The sequence below is a fragment of the Rhinolophus ferrumequinum genome, chromosome 14, assembly GCF_004115265.2.
Source record: "Rhinolophus ferrumequinum isolate MPI-CBG mRhiFer1 chromosome 14, mRhiFer1_v1.p, whole genome shotgun sequence".
Lineage (NCBI taxonomy): Eukaryota > Metazoa > Chordata > Mammalia > Chiroptera > Rhinolophidae > Rhinolophus > Rhinolophus ferrumequinum.
Window position 1 is genome coordinate 6,017,150 of NC_046297.1, and position 25,159 is coordinate 6,042,308.

Below are 25,159 nucleotides of genomic sequence, written 5' to 3' on the forward strand. Positions count from 1 at the left end.
TATAGATAAGGTGCTCCAGGAGTCTTATAGGAAATAAGACATAAAAAGAACAATGTGGCATATCTACAATAAAGACAGGATGACCGTTTGAGTTCCATTGCATCAATAATTGTGACTTGAATTTAGTCACTTTTACCTATGTATATCCATGTCTTTACCCAATAGTACATACCTTTTTAAATATTCAAGATGTTGTTTGGTTGTTTTTGTTGTTTGAGTGCATGTGGGGATATATTCTGTAAGTGCTACTCCACTTCAAATTATTTCAGTGATTACCAGGGTTTTCTAATTCAGGTTATTCTAATAAATCTACAAAATAAAAATGATACATACATTTCAAATACATCATTAATTTTAACTTTTAGTAGATACCCTTGTTAATTATTGTTTTTTTAATTTTCTCCCTTCATTTCCTAAAAAATATCAAAATAGAGTTATTTTGCTGAGATGCAGATAATTCTGCCAATCAAAACTCCTTTGTTTCTAACGTTTTCATCAGTACAAAATTTCTCCATGGTATATTTTCATTGGTTTTCACAGGAATTTGTAGAACTCTGAATAAGGACATGAAATTAAAAAAAAAAAAAAAAGAAACCTCTGACACAACTGCCAAAATTGTTGGTATTGAACTATCTTAAAGCACTTAATATGTAACTTGCATGAATTTAGTTTGGCAGTGTCCATTAGAACTATAATGTGATCCATGGATACACACTTTGTTTTATTATTTTTCATTAAGATGAAATTGGTATATAACATACTAGCTTCAGGTGTACAACATAGTAATTCAATATATGCATACAGTACAATTTGATCACCACAATATGTATAGTTACTATCTGTCACCATATTATTGACCCCTTTTCCCATTTCACCCATCCTCACCCCCTTCTTTTATGATAAACACCAATCTGTTCTCTGAGGTTTTTTGTATTCTTTGTTCGTTTTCTTTTTTAGATTGTACATGTAAGTGAAATCATATGGTATCTGTCTTTCTTTGTCTGACTTATTTCACTTAGCATAATGCCCTGAAGTTTCATCCATGTTTTTGCAAATAACATGAGATTTCTTTCTTTTATATGGCTGAGCAGTATTCCATCATGTGTATGTATATATATCATATCTTTTTTTCTCTGTGCATCCATCGATGGATGCTTAAGTTATTTTCATATATTGGCTATTGTAAGTAATGCTGCAATTAACATAGGGGTGCATACTTGTATGTCTTTTTGGATTAGTATTTTCATTTTCTTTAAATAAATACCCAGAAATAGAAGAACTGAATAATATAGTAGTTCTATTTTTAATTATTTGAGGAGCCTTCATACTGTTTTCCATAGTGGCTGCACCAATTTACATTCCTACCCAAAGTGTACGTGGGTTCCCTTTTCTCCACATCCTTTCCAATGTTTGCTGTTTCTCGTCTTTTTAGTAATGGCCATCTTAACAGGTTTTAGTGATATCCCACTGTGGTTTTGATTTGCATTTCCCTGATTAGTGATGGTGAGCATCTTTTCAGGTACCTGTTGGCCATCTGTATGTCTTCTCTGGAAAAATGTCTCGTTTAGATCCTCTGCTCATTTTTTAATTGGTTTATTATTATTTTTTGCTGTTAAGTTGTTTGATTTCTTTATATAATTTGAATATTTACCCCTTATCTGAATTAAGGTTTGAAGTTATTTTCTTCCATTCATTAGTTTGCCTTTTCATTTTGTTGATGCTTTTCTTTGCTGTGTAGAAGCTTTTTAGTTTGAGGTAGTCCCACTTGTTTAATTTTTCTTTTGTTGCCTTTGCTTTTGGTGTCAGAACCAAAGATGTAACACCAAGACTGACGTCCTAAAGCTTACTGCCTATGTTTTCTTCTAGAACTTTTATGCTTTCAGGTCTTGCATTCAAGTCTTGAATCCATTTTGAGCTAATTTCTGTGTATAGTAAGACAGTGGTCTGTTCTAGTGTCATTCTTTTGCATGTGGCTGTCCAGTTTTCCCAACACCATTTATTGAAGAGACTGTCCTTTCCCCGTTGTATATTCTTGGCTCCTTTGTCATAGATTAATTGACCATATATGTGTGGGTTTACTTTTGGGCTCTCTATTCTGTTCCATTGATCCGTGCATCTAATACATGTATGTACTTTTAAATTCTTTATAAGTTACACTAAAAAATGGAAAAAGAAAAAAAAAGGAAAATTAATTTTAATATATTTACAATGCGTTTTCATTTCAACATGTATTTATGAGATAGTTTACATTTTGTTTTATACTAGGTCTTTGTAATCCGATGTATATTTTATGCTTAACAGTGCATCTCAATTCTGACTTAACCACATTTCAAGCACTTAGTAGTTTCATGTGGGTGAGGGTTACTCTACCGAGCAGTGCTGGTCGAGTATTTTCAACTATATTATTTAACTGTCACACCCATTTTGTGAGGTCACTATCATCAATCCCCTTTTGCAGATGAGGACTGTAATTCAGAAAGTCTAAGTGCCATCGCATAGCCAATGAGTGATGGCAATGAAACTTGAATCCCATTGCATTATAATCCATTCTATATATTTTGTTATAGAGATTTTTAAATGAAGTTAGGATTTTATAAATTTGGACTTTCAGTTAATAGTTCTTAATCTAAACTGTGCTCTTCCTGGAATTTTTCTAGAAACTAAAGGACTTTTTAAAGGCTCTCATGAAACACTTGTCAAAGGTCGACAAGTCTGGAAACATCCCTCTATTTCATAGCCTTTTAATGACTTCTGATCTGTTCTGTATCAACACATAAATGGCATATCATTGAAATTACTCCTTTGACTATGTAACCTTTCCTGGGGCTCTATTAAAGACATAAGCCTGTTTACCATTCTTTTTTCTAAGATTTGGGCTTTTTTAAGTGACAATGCAAAACTTTGTTCACTAAGGTTCCGCTTGATTTAGTTGTTTTCAATATTTTGGTAGTCGCTTGAAACTTCTATTTATGTGATTCTTTTCATCTTTAAGTGAAGAGACTCAAAAGAAAATTATGAAATATGGTGGAAATTTATTTGAACTCTATAATAAAAATCTAATAAAAATTCTAGTAAAAATCTAAGAGAAAGTGGATTATCAGTCAACACAAGAGGCTTGGGCAGGTGTGTTAAGAGGATTTCATTGTCAGTAATGAGTGTCTAACCCCAGGAAGTCTTTGTGACATTGTGGATTCTCTATGAAATGTCATTTCAGCAAAAAGTTTGGACATTTCTAAAAGGCTTATCCTCGGCTAAACTTGTACCAAACACAAGACTATGTTCAGAGGAAAAGAAGACATTTTCTGTTTTCTAGGAGTTTAGTTACAGAATGTAGATGACAGAGACAGCCAATTCATTAGGGAAAATAAATCCCAGAAGAGGACAAAATTGTACATTTTAAATATCGTAGTTTAGAAATGTAAGATCCAAGTTCGTTCTGATGAGATGGGCTCAGAGACCAGGTCAGAGATGATGGAGAATGAACCTGCAGGAGCAAACAGGAGATATACTGCACAGGTAGCAAGTTGAACTACCTCTATTTAAATATGTGGTATTTGCCAAATATTTAAAGGACTCAGTCCTCCTAATTCAGTTGTCTCCAGGTAGAAGAGGTAACCTCTTTGAAGCCTTAGGTCTGTACATTGTAATTTGTACATAATTATCCAGAAGTGTCTTCCTCTATTGGTTGAATTACATAGAGTAGAGCTGCCTTTCTGATTAGAAGTCTGATCCATAGATACAGACACTTATTTTCCTTGCCTTTTTGTTTGGTTAGTGTTTTTATTTTTCTTTTCACCTTTGCCAGCTCATGTGTCATTTCCATTTTTTGTCAATCTGATTTCTTAGTATTGGTATTATCTCTTCTTATTTTGATACCAGTCTGTAATTAGGGGCACTGTCAAGAAAAGGACATGAAAGACAACGCAGGTCAATTGGATGCTTCCTTCTTGGAACTGAGAAGTTGACCTGAGAAATGTGTGGAGACTGGAAATGTGTGGAGTTTGACTGTTTCCAAGTAGGGGCACATGATATCTATGATTCCATCCGTAAGACCACGAGGTCATTTCCTGCTTCAAAGTCTTTTATTTTTCCTATGCTGGAAGTTTCAGTCAAGTATGTGAGCACTTGATTTCCTTATTCTTAGCACCTTTGGTTTAATTTAGCCAGAGACAATATCTAATGCTTTCAAGCCAAAGCAACCTCCTTGATATACTAATCAAGTTAATAGAAATGGGTTGAAATTCTTGCCTTGAGTCCTGGGAAGGTTATTTAACTTTTTGATAATTAGCTTTTGTCGTCTGTAATATGGAAATGTTAAAACACCTACTTGAAAGTTGGACTATCACATGAAATAATAATATAAAGTGCTTGATTCGGCATTAGCACTCAGAAGTGCTGCTAAATATGCATATAGAAATTATTACCCAATGCTATGTGTCTGTGTGTACATTCCCTATGTTATTATACATATGAATGTTCATATGTATATACACTTTCAAACCCATAATCACATATAATTATTTCTCTCTTTCTGTCACTGAAAGTCTAGAGAATAATGGACCTCTCCTCTCTATCAAATGCTAGAGTCGCAGGGTTGGCTTTGGAAATTGTTTAGTGTTGAATGTGTACATGAACAAAAAAATAAATCATTCAGCCATCCCTAGTCATTGATAATAGAAATAATATGTAAGGTCCTATGGTAGGTTAAAAAATATAGATGAAACTTATTATATATATTTTCTAGTAAGTTTCCTATATTCAAACCTGACACAGCACCATATATATATATATATACATATATATACATATATATGTATATATATGACACACACATACATACATAACCTATTATATACGAACAAACCTACTATATATATACACACACATAACCTAAAATGTGTGTGTGTGTGGGTGTGTGTGTGTGTGTAGTAAGTATTGTGATTTTCCATTGCTATCAATTTCAGAATTTTCTGGCATTGGTTTTTGCAATAATGTCACACATTTTAGACTCTAAAAGTTCATAGTAGATTTCTTGGTCACATCTTTTACTTGGTTTAGCATAGTCATCAGGTGCTATGCACTTGAGATAGGAAATGAGTGGTAAACTTCTCTTAAAATTCTAGTTAAATTATTTGAATCTGATTGCTGTAACCCTGGTGCCAATTAGTGTTTGGATTTTTTTTTTCTCATAGTGTTTTAATGGTCTAACTTACTTGGCTGACTTTGTACACTGCTTCTTGCCTATATTTCAGAAAAAAAATGTGTACACACTTATAGAAGAGGAAAATGTAAAACTATAATTTTTAGAAGACTTCAATCATGTGTATACACCTGTCCAATTGGTATTTTTTAGAAGACCTATATTGTCATCTAACATGAGTAGCTAGATACTGAGCTGTCGCCTTAAACCTGACTGTCTAACATTTTTTGTGAAGAAGAAATGAATCTATAGGCCATCATTAACTAGACTTAATTGTTTATAAACTGTGTCAACCACAGATTTTAGGATTATACATATTGGAGAACATTCATTTTCCAGATTGATGAGCATAATACTAGAGAATAGCATATGGACTTTGTCCATCCCCTGCTGAAGGAAGTAATGTTTTTTGAGATTATGTTGATTATATCCATATAAATGGTTAAATGGTGGGAAAACTTATTGTGCCTTCCCTATATTTCTAAAACCTGATTATCCAACTTGGTTAGAAAATCTAGCTGAATCTAGCCGTAGAAAACTATTGAATTTTTAACATCAAACCCAAAATACTTAGTTTTAGTTAAAATAACAGAGAAACAGCAATAATCAATGAATCAGCCAGTGCTGTTAGATTGATTGCTTCTGAAGCATTTATTTGCAAACTCAGGTTATATTTAAAGTAAACTATGGGTATACAAACAAAACGTGAGGTTGGTTATACAGTAAATAAACTTGAAGGAAAAAAACAACATTTACAGTTCATTTGTTTATAATTCATTCTATGCGTTGTCAATTGGTGGATTCTACAGAACCCTAGGACCATGGGTACATATTTTTTTTTGTCTATTTGACCAGGCTGTGGTACAGTAGACTTTTAGCGTTAGCTGTTGTCATAGCCTGAAAGTGTTGTATTTATTTTCTGTGTTGTATTTAATAGAAAATAATACAAAGCATTCAAACAGCAACACTTTAAGTAATACAAATTTTTACAAAACACGGAAAAGAGTGCATTAATCAAATTTCCCATTAAGGAAAATATTCTTTGGAGAAAAACTAGAAAGCTGAATTTCACAGGAATATTACATAGTACAATCTGTAGGAAGAGATTACAAATATCTTGACTTCTTAAGAAAATCCAGAAGGAAATAAAACAAAATGGCTTTGATATACTGTATATAGTTTACCTTAGAAATCACACACATACACACACACACACACGCAAACAGGCATACAACAATTTAAATATTTTGTCCTGTTTGATATATGTCATTTAAAATTTTTTTTTGTACAAACTATGTTTTGCTCAAAAATTTGTGTGATTAATGCATTGTTTAACTTCCCAATGTAGACTGCTCCTAGGCAGATTCTGATATTATTTATTTTTATTAGTTTATAATATGTCAATTTTTCTTGCTTATCTGTCAACTCCCAGAAAAATACATAAATCAAAAATGTAGCAATGTGGACACTAACAAGGCATAATTATTGTAGGTCTGTCCTCCTTTAAAGAAAAAATACAATTACCTACCAGATTGCTCTGGGATTAGGTCAGAATTTGCATAATACTGACTCATATTTTCTTAACAATTTTAACATCAGACAATAGCTTTTGCAAATCTATAATCCCTTATTATTTTCTAGCTTTATTTTTTTGGACTCTAATAAGGAGTTCAGTCAAAACAAGATGATTATTAGACTCTAACCCATGGAAAACTTTAATTACTCAGTGGCGTCTTTTTAAGATTAGGTCAGGTTTTTAAAATTTTATAAGAAGTAACACAAGGCAATTAAGCTTGCCTAAATGTAATTTTTTGCAGTGAAATTTATTCAGTTTTCAATAGATAAATATTTAATAGAAAATACTTCTGTCACTGTGTGAGCTTAAAGAAAAATTTTCTACTTCAGCGTAACCTCTAAACAGCAGTTCTAAGACGGGCATTATTAAGCAGTTGGAGGGCTAAAAGTCAAGAGATGATGAAAATTTGGAAAATGTTAACTGCTATAAAATAATAGCTGCTAATGTGGAGGATTATGAAACACCCAGTAGCAGAGTAAGAAACAAATAGATCCTTTCTGAAGTCCTGAAGGCTGGGGGTGGGATCCGGGGTTAAGTAACCGTGATATATTTATAGAGGGCAAGGGATCACCATAAAATAAAGCAGCAAATAGTAAAGAAGTCAATGTAAAAGAGAGGCCGGGGATTTAGGGTATAGAGATCATAAATTCCCATCGATATAAACAGCCTGTGTACCTCGGGAGTGGAGGTTTAGCTATAATTTCAGGTCTGACCTATAGGCCTTTTGTGTTCACAGTGCTTGCACGATCGAGGTGCCATCTATGGCGGTGTAAGGAAAAAAAAAGAAAAAAAAAGGAAAAGAAAGAAAGGAGAAAAAAATGTTTCAGATCTGAGTGATTTACTCATTTAATCATCCCCAATCCATCCCTAACATAACACAGTAGTTGAGAAGATTTTATTGTCTCACTAAATTCCATTTAATTCTTACCCTAGCACGTCCTATAAACAAGACGAGTGAATGATGTTTCCTCCATCATATTCTTCCAAAGGAAAAGTGTTCAATTTTTATGCACGAATTCTCAGAAGGTCATTTTCCCTTTCACCGTACACCTCAGGCTCCCACATTTATATGTTTTAATTCTAAATATGTATTTTAAAAACCACTTAAAACTTAGTGGATTAAAAAAAAACTTAGCGATAAAATGAGCTTGTTTAATGGTTTAACAGAAGCAATAAAAGCAAGCAAATCAACACGAAAGAACTATTAAGTATTTGACTTTTAGGAATTATCCTGAAATGGAATACTAAATACTTTAAAAAAATAAGTAAGCTGCATGAAGGCCTGTTTTTTTAATTTAATTTTTTAATTTTTATTCAGAGACATGGATGTTTATATATGTTGGCACTAAAACAATCTTTCTGTTCTAAATTGTCACTTATTGAACGAAACAAACTATACCATTGTGTTTGTGTGTATGTGTAATATATATACTAGTATGCCTATGAGAGTATATTAGGTTGGTGTAAAAGTAATTGCAGTTTAAAAGGTTAAAGCTAATTGCAAAAACCGCAATTATTTTTGCACCAACCTAACATCTATGTATTACCTATTTCTTTCTCTCTCTCTCCGTGTGTGTGTGTGTTTGTATACACACACACACACACGGAGAGAGCTATATATATAGTCTTATATGTGACTATATATATTATTTTATATATATATATATAGTCATATATATGGTTACAGAGTGTGTTTTGGAGACAGTGTTCTGTACACACACACACAGACACACACTGCTCACACAGTTACTACTAGACTAAAACAGGCAGTGGTTAACAAAAGATGGTTGAGTGAGTGATCTATGAATGTTGCTTATTTTTTATTGTGAATAGCTTATTCAGTATATTTAAATTAAGCTCTCAGAAAGTATACCTCCAAAACGGTCATTCCAGCATTCCGTTATTGACCCTAAAAAAAAAAAAAAGATATTTAAAAAAATAGTTTGTGGGATCAGCTGTATTTCCACTTTAACACAAAACATATGGGGATTTGTTTTATCTTTTTTTTTTTTTTTCTTTTTTCTTTTACCGCCGTAAGAAATGAAACACATCAGGCAAGTTTGCAATGGCCTTTCAAACAACCAAGTATGTGGAAGAGCCTCCTGGCCCGCCCTCCCGGGTCCTGCGGGAGACGGCTCTTTCTTCATCCACTAGGTTGCGCTATTGTACAGAAAACCAACTGTGTGCCCTGCAGCGGAGGTATAGCCGGATGCTGGGAGGAACCTCGTAAACGTTGTTCCACTGTTGGCACTCACCGCAGAAAGGGAGTAGATCAAGACGGAAAGACGAGCTCTTAAACACGTTTTCTCTTTCCTCAGAGCCAGAGCCACCGTCCTGGCTTTGTGTGGGCTTCCCTGGAAGGCAGACAAAAGATACTAAATTTTTACTTTGGGCAGTAAGGGAAAGGGTGTGCAGAGAGGTTGGGGAAGAATGGAGGGCTCCACTTTTTAAAGTATTCTATGAGGACCCATTGCATACTTCAGTGGTTGACCCTTTAAAGGAAATGACAAAACTGTTTCTCATAACTGCCTCTTGCAACTGGGCATTGTTTAAAAGTAAAATTCCGTGAAGGGAGACTCTAGGCTTTGCTCTTGGTATCACAGTATGATAGCTAATGAGTACGTCTGAGTAAGTAAATACGGTTGTATCACTTATTCATTTTTTTCCCCCATGGCATCACTCAAAATATTGATCTCTTCATCTGAGTGAATTAATAAACAAACAAACAGACAAACAAACAAACAAGAAGTAGAAGCAGAGTTCCTTTACCCTATTTGGTATTACCCAAAACATACTAAGAGAATATTTGTAGGATTGCTCTTGTATCTGCTAGCATATTTTCCTGTCTGCATATGGGCTGTACTTTATCAAGAAAATTACTTACAGAGAATCTAGTAGGAGGGAGGGAAAAAAACGATTCCTTTAGTTCTGGTGTAAATCATTGGGAATTTTTTGTTTCATGGATTAGCACCTCCTGTATCCCTCATCTCTTCAGGGCAGTAAGCTGAGACAATTCTAATGAAGACCAGAGCTATTGGCTACCACCATCACAAAACTTTGGGGGGAATAGGTCATCAGAAAGACCTGAGTCTGGAACTGGTTATTTCAGTTGGCTTGATATAAGTCTCACATTTGCTAAGTACCCTACTTCAAGGTTTTTCATATTTCACTAACAACTTGTAGCCTATGTAATTAATTTCGTACTGTGTTTTGAATGTGACAGGGAAGATCTGATAGACTTCTGGTCCAAAGGACAAGAGGGAAAAACAAATCCCATGCATTATGCAAATATATAGTGTATGTGTGTTAACCCATATACGGCATGCATTTTACACAACAAATAACAGTTATGAGAAATTAGGAAACCCATTTGTTGGAATAAAGGCCTTATGAGATTTTTGCGTCTAAAATGTTCTCCAAAAGCCACTTTCCCTAGGCTACTACTTTCAAATAAGATTTTGCTTTATATCTGTTGCAGACACATAGATTGTATTCAGTATTTAACAATTTCCAGGACATGAAACTTTACAGCTTTATTTCACTGTCAGCGTTTCTTCTAGTAGTCAAACGATGGTCTGCCTTCTATAGCTGGTCTCTGTTTCCTTTCCAACTGTGATATCCAGAGGAATGGATATTAATATTCTTTGTGTATCTAAAATGGTTTATATTTCTTTCTAGTCTTTTTTTCCTTTCTTTTCAATACGTGCTGGTGTTTCACACTTAATACATTTGAAACATGACCAGTAGAGTACCTGAAATATGGCCAGTGTTCAATAAATACTGGATGGAAAAATACATGTATTTACTAGGTAGCTGCTATGTGTTGAGCCCTTACTATGTCAGTCGCCCTGGTAAGTCTTTTATTTACATTTATATGTATTATATTATTCGTATCATCAGTGGAATTAAGTGGTATTATCCCCAGTGTTACATATAAAAAAGCGAAGCGTCCAATGCTTAAGACATTTTCCAAGTTAGCGAAAACAGATTTAGGATTTGAACTCAAATCTATTGTGTTTGTGTTTACTATCCTGGCAAATTAATATTTTTAATTTAAACTTATCTATGAATCCAAGTTTGGTAAACCAATACTCACATATTTATTGAACACGAACTCTCTACCCAGATCTACTGAGATCACCAAAACTAGAAAGCAAGTTTGCTAATCTTGAGACATACTTGATAAAGTTGGGGAGAGAGACAGAAGATCTGAAAGCAATAAGGAATTAGGTGCTATGTCACTGGGTATATGCTCCAGTCCTCTTGACATTCAGAGAAGAGACAAGACTTGTCAGAAGACAATTTATGAACAAATGGTTTCAGCATACAAACCATTCATTCAGCAAGTGTCTAGAATCCGTCTGCCAAATACTGGTGAGGTATTAAAGTAAAAAGCGTTCAATTCATAAAAGCGTTCAGAACAGATAAAAATAAAGGATTCTGGAGTGGGGCCAAAAAGAATAAAGAAAGGAAACACTACCCTGAGACACAGCTCCTACGGAAGTGGTGATTCCAACTTGAGGCATAAAAAAACATAGGTTGTCTGTTGAGCCCTTTGACGAAAGGCTAGGAGACAACGTTGAAATTTATCTGATTAGTAGTTATTTCATTCTGAAAATTCCTAGGAGGGGAAGTTTAAGGGGTGTTTTTAACTATACCCGTTGCTATGGATTCTTGAGGATGAACATGGAGGGAGTAAGGTCAACTGGTTCTTTAATGTTTTGAAAGCATAAAATGCTTTCTGGGTATTCATGAGTTGTTACTAATACATTTTTGAATTGTATCCGTTTAAATAGGATCATGCTTTTGTAAGTCCGAACGCTGTTAGTCAGTGTTATACCATTAATACCTGGAACATGAATCATGCTCACTAAACACTTGTGTAATTGAAAGTAATTTGGATTTCCTACTCATACCTTAAAATTGGTCATATGAGTCCAAATATATCAATTTGAAATATATGTTTCCTAACTATTAAATATGTTCCTCTCTATCTCAAGTGTGTATGTCTGTGCATTACTAGTTTGGTCCATGGTTTCTCGATTGAGTAAAATTTTTATGAAAAACATATATTTGCAGAACTATATGTATGGCATCCAAAACTGACATGTATGTACACAAATCTGCGAACTTTATTTTCATTTAAAATAGAAATACTAATTTTTATGGAATCTTCAATAGTGATGTAATTTAAATATCTACTAAATGCACAGCAAATATAAATATCAATTGTATAAAAGATGATTTGGGCATGTGGATAGGAGAAGATGGCATTTGATATTATGGGTATGAATTCTGCATCAATCTTATAAGATGGTGTATGACAGGAAAACCAATTATATTTATAAATGTACATATAGGTGTATTGGAAAAGATAAATTCTAAATCTGTTACAGTCACTACAAATTTCTGAAAATGGTTCATTATTTAGCATGGATTAGAAATTGTATCTATTTTTTTTCCAATATAAAGTGGGAAAAGTACTCATACAAGGACCACACTCCATCCGATGGAGAGGTGAAGCAGCCGCTCTAGTTCATCTAAAAGATGAACAAAATTTAGAGAAATATGCAATCCATACTGTTTTCTTCTCCTTTTAAAGTTGGCTAATGATTCCACTAGGTGCATTGGACTGTTGTTATTGATTTGATTACTTTTGCAAATGCTCAGTGCAAAATCCATAAGAAAGAAAATTGATTTTAAATAAATGTGGAAGTTTGGCTAGGTATCTGCTGCTTCCCCACCCTCAGGGAAGTTTTAGAGATCTAGAAATTTAAAGAGATGCCAAAGGAGAAAGACAGTGGTCGGGTAAGTTGAACTAAACTTTACGTAAGTATCATTTTTTTCAGGTTCTTTTCCTTGTGTAGGGACATTTTTTTTCACATTTTATCTTTGTGTGGACAGTTGCTTTTTCTGAATCTCTACATATTCTGTCTTCCCCAATCAATATCACTAAGCCCACACTTATTCAGCAAATTATTATTTGATTTTTAATTTGCCAGTTTAAGGGCAGATTCTGTCAGTGTATTCTTGTTGCTAAGACCTAGTTTTAAACATTTGATGAACAAGATACGTATCCCAACAGAAGAGGCCTTGTGCTTTTGTTCAAAGATGTTATGTGTTTTGTAGACAATCAATACAGAGTAGAAAAACAATAGCTTTGGCAAATACAATTTAGTTATATGTACTTGCCTGGTAGACACATCATGGACTCGTGGCAGGTAAAGCTACATAGTGAACTATTCCCCTATTAGTGACTCTGCTTTTCCGTATCAATTCAGTACATATGAGGTCGGGCAATTAAATTCAGGAAATATTTCTAAAAAACGTAAACTTACCTAAGGAAGCACGTAGTTACTGATCTGTTGACACTAAATCTGGGCACATGCACACACACACACACACACATGCACACACGTATCTATTCGGAATATAAAATCAAAATCAAAATCAAATGATCCTTTAGAAAATAGCATATTGTAATGTACCATGTAACACACTGATTGCAGTTATTGACATGGGTAATATTCCTTCTTCCTTCAAAATCCTGACCCTGCACCTTGCTGCTCACCCCACCCCCTTCACTGTTCCTCTCCCTGATTCTCCCCCTTGACCTTCCCTGTAGAATTTCCCGTGGCTAAAACTACTTTATATTTATTATAATAACACTCACTCTCACTCTCTTTCAGCCTCTTTTAGGAGGAACAATGAGCTGACTGATGGCTAGAAAATTAGCTCGGGGAACTCTCTTTTTTCCTCTCTCTCTTCACACACACTCCTCTTTCCTCACTTTCCTCGTTAGGCTAGAGAACAAATTTAACCTGTGACTCAATCACATTTTCATCATTAAGCCAAGTACATTTCAGTCCCATTTCTGCTCTAACATGTCTATAGGATGTGACCAAGGAATTCATTAGAATTCCACGGGTAAGAGTGTGTATATAAAATCTTGTGCATATTATGCATATAAACTTACTAGTAAAAATCGTTCGGCTATCTCCTTCTCTGTAACACCTGCCTGCCATAAACATAAAAACAGATAGTGTTACCTTTCCTGGGATTCTGAGAAAATTAAATCATCTTAACCTTTCCCGTCTTGTGTTTCCTGAGGGGGGAAATAGCTGTGGCATCAGCTAAATTAATGGTCCTTTTTGTTAAGGACATCACAACTCTAAAATGGTAAGTATTAATAATGTTTATTAATAGACAGGTAATGGTAACAAAATATAGAAATATAATTAGTAAGCATGAAATACTGTATTGGTTATACACCAGGATCACAGGGCATGAAATCATGGCTAAACTGTTAAATAGCATTTAAAAATATCGTGCTCATTGTATTTAAGTTCAAACGCTAAGCTTCCAGATGATACGCAATATGGAGAATAGCATGATTTTACCTAGTGCCATTTGGAAGTTTAAAACATAATCTGGCTTCACATTTTCAAACTGATTTTTAAATTGAGGTCCATGACATTTCTTGAAAGGTTGGACATACTTGTAAAATGACAACCGAATACCATTCGTACGCTTATTGAACATCCTAAATTAATGTAAAAATTAAGTCTCCTTTGAAGGTGAAAGAATTAAGTCTGTCTTACTAAGAGCGCTTTGTACACAACACAGCTTATTGCGTACCATTATTTGCAGCGGACGAACCGTGATTAGCGCTAAGGCCTAGTGTACTCTGGTGAGGAACCGGGAAGCACACGGGGCTCGGGCCGGGCCTGTGTCGCTGGCTTACCGACACTAAACTGCACTGGCGCTTGGATGGTTCCTTCAGCAGCGTTGCATCGCGATTTTCTCCTTACCCCTTTGTTTCACACGAGAAAGTCCGGGCAGATTTTGCACATGACGTTTCCCCTCACATCACCGGCCCGACTTTCAGTGAAATTAAACATGTTTCTAGAATTGGAAATTGGGTAGGTTTTAGAAGAGGAACGTATCTTTAAATTACATTTGTGTTATTTTGTTTTTAGCAAAAGTTAGTCCCAACCCAGAAGCTTTGCCCTGGTAAGGAATAACCTGAGCTCTGGATAGGACGTTGCAAATGGAAAGCTTTACGCTTCTACTTCGCACAGAAGCAGGTTTTCATTGGTCCTCCCAGTGTTGTCTTTGGCAGATTATTTAGAATATTGAAATAGTTGTCAAATATAAAATCAGAGGGTTTACCTAGAAAATCAGATTTCTAGCCTTTCTTTCTCTCTGTCTCTCTCTGTCTCTCTCTGTCTCTCTCTCTCTCTCTCTCTCTTACTCACTCTCTTTTTTTAAAAAAGAAGCTCTCAGAACTTTGAATCCTCCTTCCCATGTAGCAATGATCAGCTAGAAATAAGAGAGGTCTGCTCTTTGCAAAGACCATGCTCTCTGCAGGCTGCCACAGCTCTCTTTCCCAATGTACCCCAACATTAGAGTTCAGTGTCAGTTGCTACTTATCGTTGTCACCTCTGCACTTCTGCTTAACTTACAACTGCCCGCCCCCCTTCAGTTTTTTGTCATCTGCTTGACGTGTGTAGGTATTTGAGTTTATGACAGCTAACTTAGAACTGATGTGATCAATACAAGAGGAGAAGAATGAACTGTCTAGGCTTGTTATATAAGACAAATGAAAGGTACATATAATAAATGGCTAAAGTTGCATTGAAATTCAGACCTATTTATGCTCTCAGGCCCAAACTCTGTCTACCGTCACACTACATCTTCAAAATTCTCATCCAGTCCCTCTTACTCATTAGCATATTTCCACATCACGTAAAACTCTTAAATACCCAAATAATAAATCAGATGTAAATTCGTGATTTCAAGAACTCCATCTCCTGTTTCCATGAGCCATACACGCATCTCGATGAAGTAGCCTAAATGTCCCAGAGGACATCATCCTCTCCTCTCAAAATTTCTGGCATCACCCACAGGTTGTCTAAGTAGCTAGGAGTCAGCCTCCAGACGTACAGTCCAACTTAAAATGATATGGTTGGTATCCTCCATTGGGCTAAAGGGTTCTCAAGTTCAGCACTACCCTACCAGTTTCAGTCAGAGACCATCCAGCGAAATGTTGGGGAGCGGCATTATCTCCCCCTAATACTCTGAATCTATGTCTAACAATGTGTGTCAGAGTAAACATTATTTGCTTACATGCCTGTGTTTTTCTCTAAGTGATGAAGAAATTCTATAATCTGAAGTCTTACCGTAATGGCTAACCACTTGTGGCCAGGCAATACTTGAAATGTGTCGAGTATGATTGAGGAACTGAATTGTTAATGTTGTGTGATTGTAAATTATTTAAATTCAAGCAGCTACATGTGGTTAGTGGCTATTGGCTACACACCTGTCACAGCGAGCTCTCCGGGACTGGGACTCTGCTTTGTATGGTTTTCTGTCTTTGGCTCCTTGTGCAGTAAACAATACGCACGTTGAATGAATGAATGAATAAAAGGAACATATAGTGAAGTGGGGCATGTGACAGTATACACTCAATCAAGTGCAGGAGGACCAATACGTTCCTCCAAGGAGAATATTGAAAACAAAAATTTGGGATGGCTTCCCATAGAAGAATATGACTATGGGGCCATTTATGATAAATAGTGGGAGCCAAGTCTTTGTATTTAATGGGACTTCCTGAAATCACTTTTTATCCAGGGGAACACACCAAGATGAGGGTAGGTAGAGTCGGTCAGAGATGAGAGAGCTGTGTTTACGACCTCCTCGATTTCTGATATATCTAATGTTAGAATCACGAAAACAGAGGGAGATTTCCCCATATCTCAAACTATTTCTGAACACAGGTTATTCTTATGAAAACTTTGGCTTACACTACAAAATTACACATGGAATTATTTGGGGACATATGACAGGGATAGTCACCAAACTATAAAATATGCCTTCTTCACTTGCCCTTACGCAGTTAAACTTGAAAAGCAGAATTCCAGGTGCTCGAAATCCCTTCTAACTTTACAATTGAATCATTTCAGTCAAATATGCTAGGCTACATACTTTTTTTCAGGATATAAAAAATGAGCCCTCCCCAAACAGGACAGCTGTTCAGGATATTTTAATGTGCAGAAAGTTTAATTATTCAACTCCATGTAAACTCCAGTTTCTAATCCATGGGCCAGAACATTGCAATGAACACGTGAGTGGCAGTATTTTGCTTCCGACAGAGCAGAGGGCAGTGTTGCATTGTGGATTTACTTGTCAAAGAGCTTGAAAAACGATAATTGCTCAATAGAGGTACTCTGTAATTTGTCTCAGAAATGATTCCTTATTTTCCATCTGTACTACTGTTGGGCCCCATTTTCCAAAGCCCTTTGAAGAGAGTTTTTATCTTCTATGAACATCTGAAAACCTTTCATGACCTTGCATAATATTGGATTTCTCCTGCAGTAGCCATGCTTGTGTTTGCATAGGACAGATAATTAATTAGGATCTTTCAAAACAGTGTACCTTATTGGTAAACGGGCAAAAAGGCTCACTGCCAATGAGTCTCACAATTTTTAATAAAAAAAAAAAAATGTCGATTCACACAAAGAGGTAAGAAAACTGAAGGCTTATTAGATTTTAATGTAATGCAGATACCGCCTGGAGGGGCTAACTATTTTTTAGGACACATGAAATTTCAATACTTATCTTTGAGGTGCCATATTGAATTCCTTTCCACTTACTTTAAAGCATTTGAGGTCTGTTTCTGCTTAAAAATTTTAGGTCAAAATAATTTCACATGAAATTAATTTTCTTTACCCACAGGAGACTCACATTAGCTCCAGCACAGTTAGAAATTAACAGGAACCTGTTTTTCTAGTTTTCTACTCCCTACTGTTAGAGATAGTTTTGATAAACTCGATACGAAAGTCTGTAGATTAAAATTGTATGTTCTTTTCTTCAACATTTTTCTTGTGAGTGTGAAAATGTAACTGTAGTGAAAGTTTTAGTAGAATGTGACTATAGTTTCAGAAATCAAAGCCATTTCCTGCACAATTTGAATGCTCAACTATCTATTGTTCCCTCCAATGGACCATAGCTAGTCTTTTGTAAGCACTTGGTAAAGAGGCTAATGGCCAGTGTATTTCAGTTCTTCTAATCTAACAGTAGAAATTACCCAGGCTGTAATTCCAAAGGTGGCAAACTCGTTTAGTTCCAGGGCGAACCTCGAATTATGTTGTCCTTGTAGAATTTTGCTTCCTCTTTGTTTATATGGGGCATGTGTCACACAAGCTTTTCTGTACCCGAACATATCTGAAAGGTAATTTCAATTCACTTACACGTCAGAAATGAGAAAGAAGAGGTTTCTACATAGCACAAGGCATCAGAGCTGAGGACTAATAATGACTTTCTCCACTGTAAACTTATGTACCCCCCACTTGCATTTCTACATATGAACCTTTCACTGGAAAGCATTTGTGCTTTATAACCGTTGAAATATTGCATATAAACTCTTGTTTCTAATGACCTAAAATGTTGCCAACAAACTAGCAGTGGATGCCATGAGTTTCTTCTGATTCCTTCTTGCCTCCTTTTTCTTTCTTTACTTAAGATGTGTATCCTGAAATGAGGTGGGAGGAGGGGGAGTATTTGGTCCATGCCGTTTCATATTCAGTAAATTAGAATTTTATTGGGGCGACTGGTTGGCTCAGTTGGTTAGAGAGCAGGTCTCCTAACACCAAGGTCGCCGGTTCGATTCCCACATGGGTCAGTGAGCTGCACTCTCCACAACTACATTGAAAACGACGACGACGTGACTTGGAACTGATGGGTCCTAGAAAAACACGCTGTTCCCCAATATTCCCCAATTAAAACAAATTTTAAAAAAGAATTTTATTATGAGTATTTCAAATTGAGTGTTTCTGTAACAATCATTCAAATTTATTTTTTATATACTAGTAAGCTATAAGATCAGTGTTATGGTAGCCAAAATTTATTTTGGTTTTATAGTTGTTATTATGATCACCCTGCTTTTTTCCAATGGTATTCATTAAATGGAAAAGTATGAGTTTATAAGAAGTAACTTTGTGTATACACATATATATTGCATTGAAGTCATTTTCTTTAATATATCTATGTTTTGAGAGTGCCAAATTGTTCAAGAAAATTCACAAATCTCGAAACACTTACAGTGCATTTCGTCTTCTTGTTTTCCCATATGAGGAGTATTGAAAGTAAAATAGAAAACACTGACACATACAAAATCAACTTGGCTCAGAAACCAAATAGTTAAATTCACATATGCTACCTGAAAATTGACACCTTTATTCTCCCCTACGGTGTGTGTCTGAAATCATCACAGAAAAAAATGGTGCCCTGTGAAAATGTATTTTGCTATATCCTCTGCAGCTTTATTTTGATAAATTCTCTTATAGCCGATTTGAAATATAGATATATAGACACACTTTAATTTTGCAACTATTTGTTTGGCAGGTTTAATCATTCACCATATTTAATAATTCTGTTTTTCTTTTTTATCTTTATTAAATTTATTGGGGTGACATTGGTTAGTACAGTTATATAGGTTTCAAGCGTACAATTCTATAATACATCATCTATATATTCAATTGTGTGTTCACCACCAAGAGTCAATTCTGGAAGGAGACATTTTGTTTTCCAAATGAAAGGTTTGAATATCTAAAGAATTTTGGGACCTTAAGTGATATTGTCAGTGTTTCCAATGTTCCAAATAAAATTCCCTTTATTATTCCTTTAGCAAGTAGTTGTCCAGCTTCTTTTTAATATCCATTTGACAAACACTGATTAAAAAATTCTAAAATGTGTGAGAACTTTTATAGATTCTGGATACACACGCAGTGAACACACAGATATGCCCCCTGCTCTCTGAGAGCCTACTTAGCTCCCATTTCTCTCAGTTCTTTAGAATATGGCTTTCAGCATTTGTATAGGACCACAGTACATTGCAATTTCCATTTTTAGTTATAGTTGTCTGTATATTTGTGTCGTCTATTTTTAAATGTTTATTTAATAAATATCCAGCATAACACAGCCATAATTGGTGAATAATCCTACTTACATTAATATATATTTTTTAAAATTAAAGTTTATGGGGGTGACAGCTGTTAGTAAAGTTACATAGGTTTCAGGTGTACAATTCTGTAATGCATCATCTATATATGTGTGTTCACCACCCACAGTCAGTTACATTATATATATGTATATATATACACATATATACATATATATATTTAAAAAAGAGCAGATGCTTTTCCTTTTCTACCTACTGTACAAAAGTCTTTCACTTTCCCATGATAAATCCTGTATTGGTTTCAGTTTGAAATTCCCTATAACAGATAACACAACCAAATGAATACTTCCTTTCAAGATAATCTCATCGAACCTTATATTTCTCAGAAGAAGATAATAATTTGCTCTCAGGGCAGTTTAAAGATTAAATTATATCAAGTAGGTGAAAATTCCGGGAATATGGTTGAATGAAAGTTCTCTTTCCCTCTTTAATTTGCTTAGCGAGTTTTACCTATAGTAACTATTTGTCCTAGTTCTGCTCCCTGAACTCATACAGGAAAAAAAAAAAAAAGATATAATTTTATCCCAATATAAATTGTTTACATATTTTAAATCTTCTTTTCTTCTGGCTAAACTTTCCTAAATCCTTCAAACATTCGTTAATTGCTATAGTAAAGCGTTTCATCACCAGTCACAGATAACTTGCATCTGATGGGACTTTAGTTTGTCCAAATCACTGTGGTGTCAGTCACTGAACACAATATTCTAGAAGTGACCTGACTTGTACAGTGTAAAACAAGGTTATAACTCATCTTCTGTGGACCATTGGATGGTCACCTTTCAATAAAATCACTTTTCAAATAAGCTAAACCACTCAGTTGGCACCTTTTGAACTTATGGTCATCTAAGCATCCCAAGTTCTTCTTTGTATGAGTTTCTCTGAAGACTATTCTTACCCATCCTTTCCATGTAAAATTAGCTATTAAAATAATGTCTTTATAAGTTTTCTGTTTCAGTTCTTTTTTACATTAACTCAGTCGATGTTAATTGAACACCTACTATGCACCAGCTATATTCCAGGTCACTTTCTAGATATAGAAGTTACAAGGAAAATGAAGACACAGTTTCACCCACATGGAACTCACGTGGAAATAGGGGATGAATTTGTAAAAAACCTAAAGTCAGTGCAAGAGATACTCTTTTTTGCCTCAAAGCCTGTGACAGCTGATTTGCCTCTGAGAGCCTGAGAGGTGTGCACTGAACGCTGACTTCGTGTGTAAGGCGGTCTGCGGAAAAGCACGGTGAGGTGAACTGGGTTGAGGGTAGGAGCATGCTTGTCAGATGATGGGACATGAACAGAGGTATGCAGTGAAGTTCAGGACACATGTGTTGTCGGGTCCATGGCTGTTTCTCTAGAGGAAAGGAGATTGGAGGATAGATAGGTCCAGAGGGCAAAGGGGCTTTGATGACTAAATAAATAAGAAAAGAAATAAATAGTTTATATTTACGTGTCGGAGCTAGTGAGCTAAAAAGGATTTTAGATTATGGAGACATTATTTAGGCCTTCACAATGTTGTATACAGCTTGGAGTATAAGAATAAAGTGGGGGGAAATTAGTGATTGGGTGACCATTTAGATAAGAGACAAGGAAAGCCTGATTATGGTGTTGGTTGGATAAAATTATATCTTTTCTGCATGTTACACATACAAAACTATTGATCGAAAGATTTCTGTCTACTCCCTTATAACATGTCCCTGCTAGAAACAAACACCATTCTAGGCTGACTTCTACCTACCTATTAATACCTTTTGTTTGCTACAATTAGCAATCGACTCAAATTATTATTCTGTCCATGTTTCTGCATTTTATCTTTAAAGATTAATAGAATTGTATAATTGTTCCTTGTTCAAATGTTCATTTCTTTATAATTTCATAAAATGAAACTTTAGTTTCCACTGGAAAAGGTAGGTTGGAATTATTATATCGACAAGTAACTCTATGCATTTTTTAAATGAAAAAAATTATTTAGAATGTATGTGTATACATATACATACATATACATTATATATACATGCATGCATTATGTATCTTTCATACATATTGAAATCATTCAACTTTTAAACTTTCAAAGGAAAATTGTTTCCTATGCTGTACTTTTAGTCAGTTTACTCCTTAGAGAGGATTTTCAAAACCAAAATACAGGACTTGCTCACTTATTGAAATTTCATTAAAATTCATAGTTTTGAATTTATTTTAGCATGTGAAAGGACCAATTCTTTATAGACAATAGATTCAAAACTATAACCAAAATATCATCTACATTTACCTTCCAGTTATGTTTCATAAATTGATTAATGGCATTTGGCAAATTTAAATAGCGTTACAAAGCCTGCTGTTTTAATAAGAATAAAACGTTCCAATTGAACTGTATAAAATAATGTAGTAAAACCTTAGATGGCTTACACGTTTATATTCCAAATCTGAACTCAGAGCAGACTTTCCAGTGGTTTTACAGAAATCAGAACTTTTGCTGCTATGGCACAAAAGACACAAACATACAAATGAGTTCTTTCCTGTAATACGACTATATAAGTGCAGGTGGTGGGTTTTTTTCTTCTTAACTTTTGCTTTGTTTCTGCCTCTCATTTGTTCTTAACTATCTCCCTGTCTTCTGTTCTCTGTCTTTTCTTTGTGTGTCTCTCCATGTTTTTTCCCTGTTATTATACTTTCTTGTTCCTTCTTTTTTCCTTTAGGCATCCCTCAGGCCCATGCGACACTGGATGCTTCTCTGTCTCTTTTGACCACTAGCAATTTGCTTAATATGCCCACTGTCTTTTTAAAAAATATTTGCTCCTCAGTTCTTGTCTTTCTTTACTTGACTCTTCTCTTACTTGAATTAACTTTTTATTTCTTTTCTTATTTCCCTGCTGCTTCTCTGTCTCTTTTGTTCTAGTTTCCTCTTATGTGTGTTTTCTCATATACAATATATATTATATAGATATATGTTTTCCTGACTCTCTATTTGGTCCTCACTGAGCCTTCCCCTATTTTAACTTTTTAATTCCCTCTCTGATTCCACTGATGTGTTCCACATTTGCCATCCTGATTCTTCAATTTTATTCTCTCTTTTCTCATATATATCTTATCATCCAGTTAGTAAGTCATAGCGACAGTGCAATAATAAAATAATTTCAAGTATCATTTCACTGAAAATAGCACGGGAGTTTTCATTTTTCATTTTATTGTTTTTATCCGATGAACTTCAATGGATGCATTAGAAGCACTCTTTTTCATTTTTTTAGAAACATGCAGTTTATGCAATTGTTTTAAAATGATAATATATACTGAGTATCCTGGTCATGTCTCTATAACTACCTTGAAAAACTTAACTCTTTACTTAGAGGATAGAAATAATATTAGTGACAAAGTTCAGAAACTGAATGCACACTATTCGTTGATGGAATTGATTATATATATATATATATATATATATATATATATATATATATATTTTTTTTTTTTCTTTTTTTCTTTTTTTTGCTTTTGTATATGTGATTGAGTGAGATCAACCCAATCCATGTGGTTTGCGCATGCACACCAGAAGCCACTCTCCCTTTATTGGTGGGTGCTCTGAATTTCTCAGGATGAGGGACTATGGATGACGACTGACCCGCCTCATTTATTAAGTTTATCCCAGCCTGCGATGCTATTTTATGCCTGTCAGAAAATGATTACCTAGGCAACTGTTACTTAGTTGTTTATCTTTCCACCTGTAACTGAGAGCGCTGCAATCGTACCTTCATTAACAAGGCAGATTTCGTACAGCATTTTGTCTCAAATGTGTAGCACCATGGTATGACATCTTCGCTGATGAACCGTCAAATATCTGAGGCCGCCAAGACTGAAAGTACTCTATGGCTGAAACCATGCAACAGTTTGGAAAGCATGGGTACTACTTTTGTAGTCTTGTGATAGAAATTCTGACTTCTAGGCTTCTGGATTGTTATCAGTGCTTGAGGGAGGCAGACTTTCCATTTTCCTATGCTACCCTGTGTCCGGAAGCACCGTCCCTATATAGTGTTATAATGATCTCTGATAAATAAATAAAAATGAGTAAGTAAATCTTGGCATACAGAAGTAGGAAGGGTTTTGTCTTTCTGCCTCAACATGAGGAAACTCGTGTGTGGGTAAAAAGGGGTAAACAAAAAAATACATATTAGTTGCAGATCTTCTATGGAAATTTTTGTTTTTGATTCTTAATTGTGAAAAATTGAAATAAACTATTAGGGCATTTTTAAATGAGAATTTAAAATATATAGATATCCTTAAAAGTGTATATCTTTCCGTATCTATATCTATCTACCTATCTGTCTATATGTTTTCCACACACACACACACACACACACACACACACACACACACACACATTGGGAAAAGACTATGGATGAAGGAACTTGAACTTGAGTAATGCCTAAAAGAAAGCATGCATTCTAAACAGCATAGAGTTTTAAAACGTAAAAAACATAAAAAAATACTGCTGTTCTACCATAATACTGACCAGGCAAATGGATATTATTTTCAGAGACAGCTTCATAACTTCTGAATATATGAAAAAATGAGAACTCTCAGTTTTAAAAGTAAAATCTGCAGTTATACAAAATGCTGACATCTGTCCCTTCACCCATAAAAAAGATTATAATTCAGTTCCCTTTACAGATGATGCAAAAACAAAACGAAAGAAGTTTCTTTGTTGAGCAAACAGCGTAGGACAGTTAACTTTAAATTTTTCCATCTCTCTAAAGATACCAAAATCTCTTACTATTATTCTTTTAACTATTGTTCTTCTATTGCTTTACATTTGGCTCACTGAATAACATTTGACAGTTATTAAGTATGATGATTGATTATTGAAGAGCAATTATTTCATAACCATATTTTTGGAAGGAAAAGGAATGAAAAGTCATCAAAATACAACATTGAAAATAGGAATGTTTTACTTGAGATGCTATGATAATTTATCCCTTGATGTGTGTACAGCAAAATCCCACAAAATTGCCTAAATGTTATGTTTTCCGGAGCCAAAAGAAACTGCAAGTTCAGCTCAAACTGAATTTGATGGAGGTATACAAACTCATGGAGAAGGACGGGTATTAATTCACTCTATGATCAAAGCCTACACTGTATACTAACACCATAGATACAGTGACATGCGTCTGTTTCATTTTGGTTTTCAAAATTTTGACTTAGATATTCTACCCTAGTTTGTTGTCGTCATAATGAACATTATTGCATTCAACATAGTTTTGCATCTCGATACCATGGTTCCATTTCTGAGAACATTGTTTTAACCAAACAAACAAACTTGCACAATTAAATGAAGTATTCTCTCACTGTTCGTGTAATTATCGAAGCTAGAAAATCA